The sequence below is a fragment of the Argopecten irradians genome, chromosome 6, assembly GCF_041381155.1.
Source record: "Argopecten irradians isolate NY chromosome 6, Ai_NY, whole genome shotgun sequence".
Lineage (NCBI taxonomy): Eukaryota > Metazoa > Mollusca > Bivalvia > Pectinida > Pectinidae > Argopecten > Argopecten irradians.
In genome coordinates, this window is record NC_091139.1 from 37,771,726 (window position 1) to 37,784,699 (window position 12,974).

Consider the following 12,974-nt stretch of genomic DNA (forward strand, 5'->3'; position numbering starts at 1 on the left):
AAGGTTATAACACCAGAATCACCCTTAGATGTAATGGCTGATGGAGGCCGCCATATTTCCATTTTGAATTCAGATGACAAATGACAGGTGCTATGATGGTACATTACAAATATTGTTACATATTTGCCATCTCTTTTACAAATGTCATGTCCAGACTGTATCTTGTCAATTTGTATTGCATTCTGTAATTTAATACCTTGGTCAACATGTTCTTGCACACAGGCCAGATACCTATTCATCCTTGATATGTTTCTATTTTCCATAAAGCTGTGCCAAGCTTTTCTAGTCATTCTATGACGAATTCAGATTCTACTATCCTGTTTCTGCCAATCTGTCTTCCCGGTGGAATCTTTCAGAGCGAGACTTTGAATGAATCACGTCGATTATCCAATGGAAGCCTAGATGGGGTAAATTACAACGAGTACTTGTTAGAAGCACACCACACACTAGGATACAAGTAATTGTAAGGTCATGGAACTCAAGCGAGCAACAAAAGCCCGCGGACGCCTGGCGTTTCTGGTACTTTAGACAAACACTGTTACAGTAGGTGTATTATTATTATTATCATATATAACTCTCCTGATTATGTCGTTTCTCATAGTAAATACACTGACACCACAGGACGGCGGGGTTACTAACGACTCTCTTTATCCTTGATTGGCGGCTAAGATGTGGAATTGTATGTAATTGTCTTTGTTTGTTGGGACAGCTGGAGTAAGCTCTGAGCAGCCGTCTGCGTCAGTAACTCACGTGTTCATCAAATCAGTGGACGTATAGCTGGCCAACAATTGCAGGTAAGTTCTCTTTATATCTCGTCAGTGATGTATATGTTTAATATTCACTTAAAGAAAAATGTGAAAGGTTTTTTAGTTTCTAATGAAACAATATATTGGGTGTTATGCTAGGCAAATTAACACGAGTCTTGTTTGTAGTCGATAATGAACATACAAAATGTACTACTGTATATATTTCATATATTATGACAGAACTACTCTCAATAGGAGGAACACAATGATTTTGTGTACAAGGGCTAAATATGGTTACGTCTGTCTCGTGATATCATAAATAAGGTGAAATATGTGATGTATAGGAGTTTAGCACCTGGTCCAGTTTAATATGTCTAATTCAATAGTATACGACCATATATTTGTTTTACGAAATACTTATTTTATACTAGAGAGTTATCGTTTGTGCCTGTGATTTGGGGACACAATGATTAGGTTATACATAATATAGTTATATTGTCTAATGATATCATTATCAAACATGTTACATATGCGATGGGTGTTTAGCTTATACTCGACGGCTTTTAAAGAACAATCTTTGCTCCTGTGATTTGTATTTAAAATTTGAAAAGTATCAGCCATTTAAAAGTCTTCTAGAAAGTCATATCTGCCATTTTTAAGCCATGGTTATTGATTAATAGTTATGGAAAATACCATATGAACTATGCACAGACATATAATTATATTGGACATTCCCACATGATACTGGTCAATTTGTTTAAAACATGCTTAAATGACAATCAGACAGCGATGTCCCATGGTGATATCTGATACAAGGATTGTTCTGGGGCTTCATTGTTGACTTGGATTTCCAGTGCGAGCTATATAACTGTGATGGCATGCTGCTGTCCATGCCTGCATCGCAGTGAATACATCATCATTGGAAATAATACCAGGATAACACAAACTATTCCAACTAATGGATGGGTGGTTAACATTGTCTCTTATCGTTTGTCCTACCTGTTGAAACGTGAAACGTTAATAAACAAATTTTATACGTTTGAACAGTGATGGAAACATTTTTTGTTGGATAAATGGTGAAATCATCAACTGCTATCGATTATTGTATTGTCACAATTTATACTATGATGCTGTGATTCCATTTCAATGATTCAACTTGACAGAATTTAAGATAACATTTTACAAATGACATAATATGTATTTTTATCTATCGGCAACATAGCTTGATTCGTTTGCGACTTATTTGTTGTCATAAGGAATCTAATCGACCTGTTAAATGAAGTATGTTTATATTATTTTGCAAAATGTATAGTCGCTTATATGTTCATTACTGAATACAAAAACTTCCGTAATGTACATTTTAAAGTTGTATGGTCTATCACTTTCGCTCTTTTTGTCATAGTGAAAACTGCTTAAGTGTTATACATATTTTTCTCCGTTTGTCTGAGTTTTAAACTTTCTAATTTTACCACTTTTTATGAAGTTGCAGTACTGGAAGTATTTTAAATTATAAAAGTAAAAAAATCTTTTTAACTTGTACACGTGAAAAATAGGCTCGGAAGAGTCCGAATCATTCCGAACTATTCCGAACATCGTCGCGACAATCTCGAAGTAACACGAGAGTTGTGAAACCAAGAGAAATATCAACAATTTTTCGTAAACAAAACATGTGGTCGACCTCTGCAGCAGACTGGATCTACAAAGAAAATAATGCTCGCACATTACAATATTTGATACACACAATGTTGAATTACGGCAATGTGTGAATTGGATGTTTCAAATGCTCGCTCCGTGGACATATACCAGCACGATTTGCTCATATTAGCCAGAACGAAAACGTAAACAAACATATGTGCGCTTACGCTAGTTACCTGGATCACCACGTGCAGGACGTGTGGACGTCAGTCACGTGATACGATTCGGAATTCCGACAAAACCCGAAGGTACTGAACATGGCGGTGATTGAAGGCGTTTTATTCAAAACCATGAATATATGATCCCTAGATTCCGGCTCTCTTATATGCTGACATGGTTTTGGAGGGCTAAATCATCAAGAAACATGTTGATGTTAAAATATCAAATGTTAAAACGACATATCGTTTCAGTGAAAATTACAAGAAATACAACTTTAACCATTGTAGATCTGTCAATAATAGTGCACAAAATATAGTTTTGAGCGAAATTCGCACGTTTTGCTTTATAGCGAAACTATTTGAATATTATCGAACAGATAACTGCCAAGTAGTATCCTAACCATTAATGGGTAATCAGAATTCAGAAATCCACGGATCTTAATTACAGTACATTCATTAGAATGCTATTACACTGGTAATGGCCACAGCTAGGGTGACGTTTCCATGACTTGTACCATGTGTACACTGTCATCTTCATCAGACAAATGATCAGGCATCAAGTGCAAAAAGGTATAGAAAGTGTACGGTTCATGGTTTCTCTGGTGGGTAACAATATCATTACATTATCAATACCATGCTTTACAACCTGAAGAAAATGTAATGACTTAGAAAGCTTTTGGAATTTAAATCACAACGAGACTATAATTAATCGTTAATTTGAAGTATTCAATTGGCTTCGATGTTCTTTCTTTCACTTACGATGTGTTTTAGCATGTAGCATTGCTGATACGAACAGAGGCGTATCATTCATGTATAACGTTTTTCGGGATGTAAAATAAGTCAATTTGGCTGATATCAAGAGGGACAAGAAAGGAAATCAGTGATGAAAGAAAATAATAACACTAAAGCATTTTGGTTGTGAAAACAAGTGTATTAAAATTGGAAATTGAATGTTAGTGCAGTCGACATCAGGTTTGCCAACTGTTTCCGCTGATGTACACTTTTTTATATCGTGTTTCGTAAGACGTCGCTGGTAGATTGTTTGGTCTCCAATGGTGGACACAATATTTCTTTCATACCTACACGTGTAATACTGGCTGGTCTAGGGCAATACACTCATGTCGCCTAAGGCTGTATTGCATGGCTACCCATGCAATAAAGCCTCGTGACGTCACGGCGTCAACAAAATCTCTATTTCCTCGGTAAAATTTTAACATTTTTTTCACAAAATTGACTGGTTTTACTATAAAAGATGCAAGCAACGGAATTTGTGTTGAAAGTATCACGTAATTTTTCATGTATGGAAATTGACTTCCAGTCGTGGATTTCTTCGAATTTATTTCAAAATGGCGGGATATTATAGTTGTAAAATTGCAGTAAAACGTCGTGGTATGAAAGAAAAATACTCTTTCATAAGTGGATATGAAGGATAGGGATATTCTACCCTCGGGATCACAAAATGTTGCAAAACCCTCGGCAAGCCTCGGGTTTTACTACATTTTGTGACCCTCGGGTAGAATATCCCTATCCTTCATATCCACATATGAAAGAGTCTTATAGTCTGCCATGCTCTAACCCTTCGAGAAACACCGAGACAAATTTCCTTTTGTGACAGCCGATATTGTACTTGTGAATGTATTGCCCAAACTCGGAGTTCTTCAGGACGTTTCTTATGACCATCGTTCTTTTTGTAATTAACATGGACACCAGGGAATTGTTTTTTTTTAGTTTGTCAACGAAACAGCATATCTATAAAAGTTAAGGACTTTTCACTTTGTTCATATGGTATTATACCGCCATATCATGTCATCTTGTCTTTAAAAACGCATATTTACATATCATTATTCAGCGTTGCAAGCAGAAACAAAACAAAGCAAACAGAATTAAAGTAATTTGATCTGATGAATGTCAAGTATTAATGTTTAACTATTTTGTACTTCAAGAATCATGTTGCTAAAATCACTACAGAGATTACGAAATATAACCAGCATAAAGTTACAAATAAAATGATGTCCTTATCGATTTGTGTTAGCAATATCTCTCCCGCAGCGCCCGTTAACACTTACGGACATATCGTCATTTAAGCCTCAATTTGCATAGTGAAACCAGTATTAAAGTCAGAAATTATAGTACATCCAGATTTGCATATTAAAGGTTTTTTTTCTACTTTTACAGTCACGGATGTTAATTGATTGATCAATATTGCACTGTGTACCAAAAGTTAACTTTGAACTTTAACCACAATTTGTAATTATTCCATTATCTACAAAAGAATTTAAATATATAAATAATTGATATGTTATACGATATCGCCTCACCATTGTATGAGTGAATGATAGACCAATTGGTATGGCAAACGACATATAAACCGGATGTTGACACATTATATTGTTTATCTTGATAATATCTTAAGCGGAAGTAACAATATGACAGTTCGGATATCTGTGTTTGATCTCTGTTATTGGTCTGAATACTTATTGTAATAAACAGAGTGACATTAGACAGGTCCAAACTCAAACTAGTGCTTATAAAATGGTGCTCGCTCCTTCTACCTTTAAGATAAAAATAATTATGAAAAGCTGGGTGATCATGTATTCTCACCGTAATCATCATTGCGGTTTATTTAGAGTCCACTCAGATGTTTGAGTGATATCTCCTTAACACAAACAAAGATATTCAAATAAATCCTTATCAATGAGCATTTTCATATTTTGGGTACCTCCGTCTAAGTTATTGAGCAGGTATGATCTCATTACTGAGTGAATCTTTAAACATTTTATTTCTTAAATATATAACATTCATAAAGTGATGGATTGTCACTTATGTAACTTGTGTCCATAGGACAACATTATGTGTCCTTGATTGTGACGTCATTGTTTTAAAAGGAAGACTCATGTCTTTTTCTCTGGGAAAATGACGTTGTGCTCGTAAACATATGACATCACAATCAATACAATGACATATAACTCTGCAATGTGAAGATATGGAGTATGTTATGTTGATATATTCCTCAAGGAGATATAAGCATGCAGAGTAAGAAATTCCTTTTGCGACTTTGTTATGCATTGCAAATTTACTTTTTAGAATACAAAAAGCTAAAATGACGTCTTAAAGCTATTTTAAAGCTTTATACGAGGTTTTGACATAATTTGACTATCTGCTAAGTGTTACTTATGGTAACAGAATCCCGCAGTTGCTCAAAGTGCTCTTGGAATAGCTACTCTCGTTATGGAATGGGACAAGGATGTCAGTTTGATACGTTCGATCACATTAGCAGCTGTGTTCGTATGTTTATACAGGGGCTTCGTGACTATACATTGTATATCCCCGGATTCGGATCAAAGCCCTTCATACTCTGCCGTATAGAGAGTCACATGCAACAAGGACTGTTTACCGATATCAATAACAGACGACAGTCCCCGAGGCAGATTGTACAACCAATGATACTGGCCTCCCCACAAACATTGTTTGACATTGTTAGCTGTTCTGTGGTCTAGATTCCCAGCCTTTATGATTTTATGGAGATTATGTTGGGAAATAGACGGCCATACATCTAATGCAGTACACAATGGGTCGTTTGGGATTTCGATCATTTTACGATAACTTCCATAATGTAATATCACTTGTACTATCATTTGTACTATTTCTAAAACAAACAAACGAAATCAAAACTTTGGTTTATACCGGAGTAAAAAAGGGTAGCGATAAGCTTAGAGACACTTGAAAACTCGTAAGTAAAAATTAAAAGTATTGAGTAAAAGTTGACATATTCCTTTTTATAAAAGCTAAGAGTGCATTAAAATCACTGCAAAACTGAACTATTTAATGTAGCATGTATGTCTTAAGTGTGAAATAAGATATGCCCAAATGTTCGTTAATGGCAATTTTGTTGTCAAGGAATTGGTCATTAATTCATTTTGTTTGTATTACTGTTTCCAAAGCGACCATGACGCCAGAGACACGTCTTGTCGCCGAGGAAAACGCAATAGCAAAACCTCTGACACGTTTTACTACTGAGAGCTTATGTTTCAGTGGATTTAAAGACAATACCTAATGGGATTTTGTTAAGAAACATTTAAAATCGTTAAAAAATTGTTACACCCGTTTCAGTGAAACAGAAGAAATTATCAATAATGCTGTCTGTTCTCTCTAGCTCAATATGTGTCCAGATCCTACTAGCTCAGGCATCAATCAAGTGTGTATCCTAGGTTTTCCACAATTCTACTCTGGAAAAAAAATACTATTTAGAATGGCTGAGATGAGTTTTATGATGTATTTTGATAAATTTGCGTGCGCCGAAGGCGCGAGATCTTGCGAGTCCAGGGGTCTCCCCCGAGAAAAAATATTACGATTTGGAATGGCTGAGATGAGTTTTATTATATATTTTGATGATTTTAAAGCGTTCTTAACATGGTGATTTTTTTCGATTTAAATTTACCTGCATTTAGAGATAATAATTGTGAGTGTCGTCATACCATTATGCAACCCAGCTCGATCTGAACATACCGGATCACATTTTCTAAATGAAGTATAAAAATGTGAAGGAGGACCATTTTTTATTTCAAATGTGCATTTTTAGAACATTTCACATGGCGAAAATGGGGGGGGGGGCAAAAAGACGTGTTTGTCCCCCCCCTCCCCCCGTCCTGGGGAAATTGACCCCCCCCCTGCCCCCCCCCCCACTTCCTACTCCCCTGATTTGATAAAAACAGTTATAAATGGTTCGCAATTTATGAAGTACTTTAAGTTTCTGATCACCTGCTAACGCAATTATAGCCCGTGTTCTAGCCTACAGACCCTAGATAGGGTGATAACACTGAACATTACTGATACATCATCACGCCTTGATTTGTCACGTGACGTCAGTACGTCACACCACAAAGAATGTACAACGCCATATGGTGGACGGTGTATTGGGCTGACCATTGGTCAATAATGACCACTAAGTGATGGAGTCCTGTTGATGACCGTGGGTGGAGAGATGCGGCATCTGTACGTATTATTGTTTTACCGTACCGAGGTGTTATAACAAATTCCTCTCGTGTATCGATGATTTATTGGGTGTTAGGGGGGGGGGGGGTTGTCGATTAAGGATGATCTCTGTCATGCGATTGTGCAGATTGAAGCAAAATATGGACACACTTTTCGCACCATGATCCTTTGCAATTTGGAGATAAAATTACATAATCTGCTTATGTCCACCAAAGCTATAAATTCATAGACTTGGTGTACAAAAATTATGTTGTTTGCAAGTCTTGAATAACTGTATGCCCTCAAACTGTTAAATACAGAGGTCCTATGATGACGATTACTTGTATGTCCTGAAACCGTTAAATACAGTAGTTCTTTGATGCAGATTGCTTGTGTGCCTGAAACCGTTAAATACAGTAGTTCTTTGATGCAGATTGCTTGTGTGCCCTGAAACTGTTAAATACAGTGGTTCTTTGATGCAGATTGCTTGTTTGCCCTGAAACCGTTAAATACAGTAATTCTTTGTGCAGATTGCTTGTGTGCCCTGAAACTGTTAAATACAGTAGGTCTTTGATGCAGATTGCTTATATGCCCTGAAACCGTTAAATACAGTAGTTCTTTGATGCAGATTGCGTGTATGCCCTGAAACCGTTAAATACAGTAGTACTTTGATGCAGATTGCTTGTATGCTCTGAAACCGTTAAATACAGTAGTTATTTGATGCAGATTGCTTGTTTGCCCTGAAACCGTTAAATACAGTAGTTATTTGATGCAGATTGCTTGTATGTCTTGAATCAGTTAAATACAGGAGTTTTTTGATACAGATTGCTTGTGTGTCCTGAAACTGTTAAATACAGTAGTTCTTTGATGCAGATTGCTTGTGTGCCCTGAAATTGTTAAATACAGTAGCTCTTTGATGCAGATTGCTTGTGTGCCCTGAAACTGTTAAATACAAAATTTCTTTGATGAAGATTGCTTGTATGCCCTGAAACTGTTATATACAGTAGGTCTTTGATGCAGATTGCTTGTATGCCTTAAATCAGTTAAATACCGTAGTTCTTTGATGCAGATTGTTAGTGTGCCCTGAAACTGTAAATATAGTAGTTCTTTGATGCAAATTGCCTGTATGCCCTGAAACTGTTAAATACAGTAGTTCTTTGATGCAGATTGCTTGTTTGTCCTGAAACCGTTAAATACAGTAGGTCTTTGATGCAGATTGCTTATATGCCCTGAAACCGTTAAATACAGTAGTTCTTTGATGCAGATTGCGTGTATGCCCTGAAACCGTTAAATACAGTAGTACTTTGATGCAGATTGCTTGTATGCTCTGAAACCGTTAAATACAGTAGTTCTTTGATGCAGATTGCTTGTGTGCCCTGAAACTGTTAAATACAGTAGTTCTTTGATGCAGATTGCTTGTTTGCCCTGAAACCGTTAAATACAGTATTTCTTTGTGCAGATTGCTTGTGTGCCCTGAAACTGTTAAATACAGTAGGTCTTTGATGCAGATTGCTTATATGCCCTGAAACCGTTAAATACAGTAGTTCTTTGATGCAGATTGCGTGTATGCCCTGAAACCGTTAAATACAGTAGTACTTTGATGCAGATTGCTTGTATGCTCTGAAACCGTTAAATACAGTAGTTATTTGATGCAGATTGCTTGTTTGCCCTGAAACCGTTAAATACAGTAGTTATTTGATGCAGATTGCTTGTATGTCTTGAATCAGTTAAATACAGGAGTTTTTTGATACAGATTGCTTGTGTGTCCTGAAACTGTTAAATACAGTAGTTCTTTGATGCAGATTGCTTGTGTGCCCTGAAATTGTTAAATACAGTAGCTCTTTGATGCAGATTGCTTGTGTGTCCTGAAACTGTTAAATACAGTAGTTCTTTGATGCAGATTGCTTGTGTGCCCTGAAACTGTTAAATACAGTAGTTCTTTGATGCAGATTGCTTGTATGCCTTAAATCAGTTAAATACCGTAGTTCTTTGATGCAGATTGTTAGTGTGCCCTGAAACTGTAAATATAGTAGTTCTTTGATGCAAATTGCCTGTATGCCCTGAAACTGTTAAATACAGTAGTTCTTTGATGCAGATTGCTTGTTTGCCCTGAAACCGTTAAATACAGTAGTTCTTTAATGCAGATTGCTTGTATGCCCTTAATCAGATAAATACAGTAGTTCTTTGATGCAGATTGTTAGTGTGCCCTGAAACTGTAAATATAGTAGTTCTTTGATGCAAATTGCCTGTATGCCCTGAAACTGTTAAATACAGTAGTTCTTTGATGCAGATTGCTTGTGCACTGAAACTGTTAAATACAGTAGTCCTATGATGAAGACTACGTGTGCTACGAGAAATTCTGCGATACAGAAATTATATCAAGAAGATAGCTTTTGTGAATTAACATTGTACAATAAAGAAGTCCTTGAAAAGACTGAAAAATGAAAAAAAAACCATTGGGATTATGTAGTAAATACGGTTTTATGATTTACAAAATGAAATGTTGTTGTTGTTGTCATTGTTATTGTGGTTGTTGTTGAAAAACCAACTTATATCTGTATCACGTTATTCTCGAAGTTGGGACCCTGTGGCAGCGGTGACTAAGTGGTTCAGATGGCCTGACATATCACCACAAACCCTGCACATCTGGGTTGAGAGTTCATATCACAAGTGGGGCAGTTGCCAGGTACTCACCGCTGGTCGGTGGTTTTCTCGAGGTACTCCATCAAACTTGGCACGTCCTTACATGACCCTGGTTGTTAGGACGTAAAACTAAACAAATCAACTTATGTCGGTGATGTCTAACAACTTAAAAAGTTGTTGAAATTTTACGCCTTAAATTTTAGGTAAAATCAGTGTAAGATCTACCTATTGACTTCCTCCTCATCAAGACCTGACGCGAAATTGATATCACTTCTAAAACAGTTAACAGCTATTACATAATGGCTTCACTAAATTAAAAACGTATTTCCACAATTTTAGCGATAACAGCATCACTTGGTATAGTGTAATGTATCACTCTTCAGTAAAAGTAGGATTACATTTGGATACGTATGTGAATACCTCCAAGGGTTAGGTGCAAATTCCACCGGATAATACACATGTAATAACATTGTAATTATGACATATTATAAAAAGATTACAAACATCTTGAGTATATGCCATCTCTTCCCAACCTACATCGTTATATCAGAGGATTTCATCGTATAAAAACTTGGTTTTTACATGTAAACTTATTAAGGATTGTTAACCAATAGACGATGAATTGCGTTCTCATAGTGAGCCCTAATGATTTATCCTTCAAAACAAACATATATATTTATACATACTACTTAAAGGAAAATCTTAGTTGAAATAGTTCACCCCATAACAAAATTGAAAATATTTACTCTTAGATTATACCCATGTACTTCTTCAAAATTGTGAATCATTCGGAAATGAAAGAATTTAGTTTATAAATTCTTTGAAATACACATTACTTGCATGTACTTACAGATTTTGGAAGTTCTCTTATCTCTGTTTCGAATATCGCTTACACTTGTACTTACATAATGTCAATTAGTTTTGCCTTAAAGATGCTCCATCGCTGACAAATGGTGTTTTTTTCACTATCAAAAATAGGAGCAGACGATTTAGTATTTTTCGTTAGTTACAAAAGTTACTTACTTTACACCATTACCTCCATAGAAAAGTTTGAGCTTTTATTTTACTTCAAGTTCAAAATATTAAAAATAATTAATTGTATCCCGAAAAAATCCGTGGCACTTTATCCTATATGGAATAAAGTACTGATTGCGAATGCACCAAAAGCAAAATAAATAATTATATATGTATATAAACACCAATTATTGTTAAAATGATGAGGATAATTTATGCTCTGTCGGCGGTGGAACATCTTTGATACATGTACTTTCAGCAAATTAACTTGTAAATACAGTTTTTACCATTATCAGAAGAGAACTCTATATTTGGCTTTATTTGCGAGGAATCATGTCCCACTGTGTCAGCGGTCATATCAATATTCTTGGAAAATGAGAAGAAAACAATATGCTTGGATATCGATATTTGTAAAAAAAAAAAAAAAAAAAAAGGACGAACAACCCTTTTTCGAGTAAATCTCTTCGCGAAATTGCACTACAATAACCCATATCCTATATGAATCCTGATCAGCTTGTTAGACATCATTAAACACATAGTTCGAGGGCTCAGACAACAACACCTCCTCTCTAGAACAACTAAACAAGTTTTGATTGTAAAACTAAGCGAAGTTGACACGTCCATAGACATTATGACCGTGTGTGAAAGCGTTAGCAGCAAAACTTGTCGTAAAACTCTAGCGATGGCGTTAAACTTTAATGTACCAGACTGCTGACATCACTACTTTTCTTAATAGCACATTATTAAGCTTTATAAATAAAAATCAATATCTAAGCACAAATGTGTCTGATAACTTGAAACTTATTTAGTAAGCATTTTGTCTATCATATTGTTATGTTGATTTGAGCTTGATGCTTTCTATAACCATTGTGTAATTATTGTGTCTCTTACTTACCAAGGATATACTGTAACATGCAACAGACATTTATGTTTTGTGATTAGCTTCGTTTTCATGAACGCGGATGTTGATTTGATAGAAACATTTGACAGAAAATCTGTCATGACGCCTATCTTGCATTAGCTTACAATTATCTCCCGACAGCTGTCTTAAAAGTTCCTAATCCAATAAGAAACTAGTAAAGAGCAATCATCACTCCATCGTATTTGGGATGTGTTTTGGGTTTATATCATGAATGTTATCGCGATTTATTCACAGACTAGGTAGACCTATTTTGGTCTTTGTAAGTCGACATGCATATTACGATCATCACTTACAATATACATGTACATGCTGGAATTTACGTCATTAATATATGAAATGAACAGTTACTTAAAGTTAACAATTTTGAAAACCAATATGTGCCTTTATGTTCCTCCAATTTGTCCACTATTAGCTTCTCATAACAAAGTATAAGTGCGCACAAGAGATGAACGATGACGTACCAATTAATGTTGCAACGTCACTATACTATGTGCACATATTATGCATAAGTTGTTTATCTGTACTGACTGCAGATTCTCAAAATACTCCCACAACAATTGACAATTTTGTTTTAATATTTCTATAACCACCATTTTATTTTTCTTTTGTTATATCTAAAACAAGCGTTTTATTTTATTGAAACTGGTTATATGCATATGGCACTATTTTAGTTCCTGTTTCATGGACAGGATATTCTGACAATCTGACCTTAATGTATCTAACATCAAATGAAAATGATTCTGGGTGGCTATTGGATTTACAGACGAGAGGATATAACGTGTCCACGGGAAGTTCCTTGTCACTTCACTGTCCTATATCTGTCGG

General features: G+C 35.6%; 1 protein-coding gene across 1 annotated transcript in view; it reads left to right on the top strand.

The window, feature by feature from the left end:
* The first annotated feature begins 602 nt into the window (after positions 1-602).
* LOC138325804 (prostaglandin E2 receptor EP4 subtype-like) overlaps positions 603-12,974 on the top strand; it is a 91,181-nt gene continuing 78,809 nt past the window's right edge. Inside the window, exon 1 of the mRNA XM_069271721.1 lies at positions 603-794. The gene's annotated coding sequence lies outside the window, so the exon portion shown is untranslated. The remainder of the gene's footprint in view (positions 795-12,974) is intronic.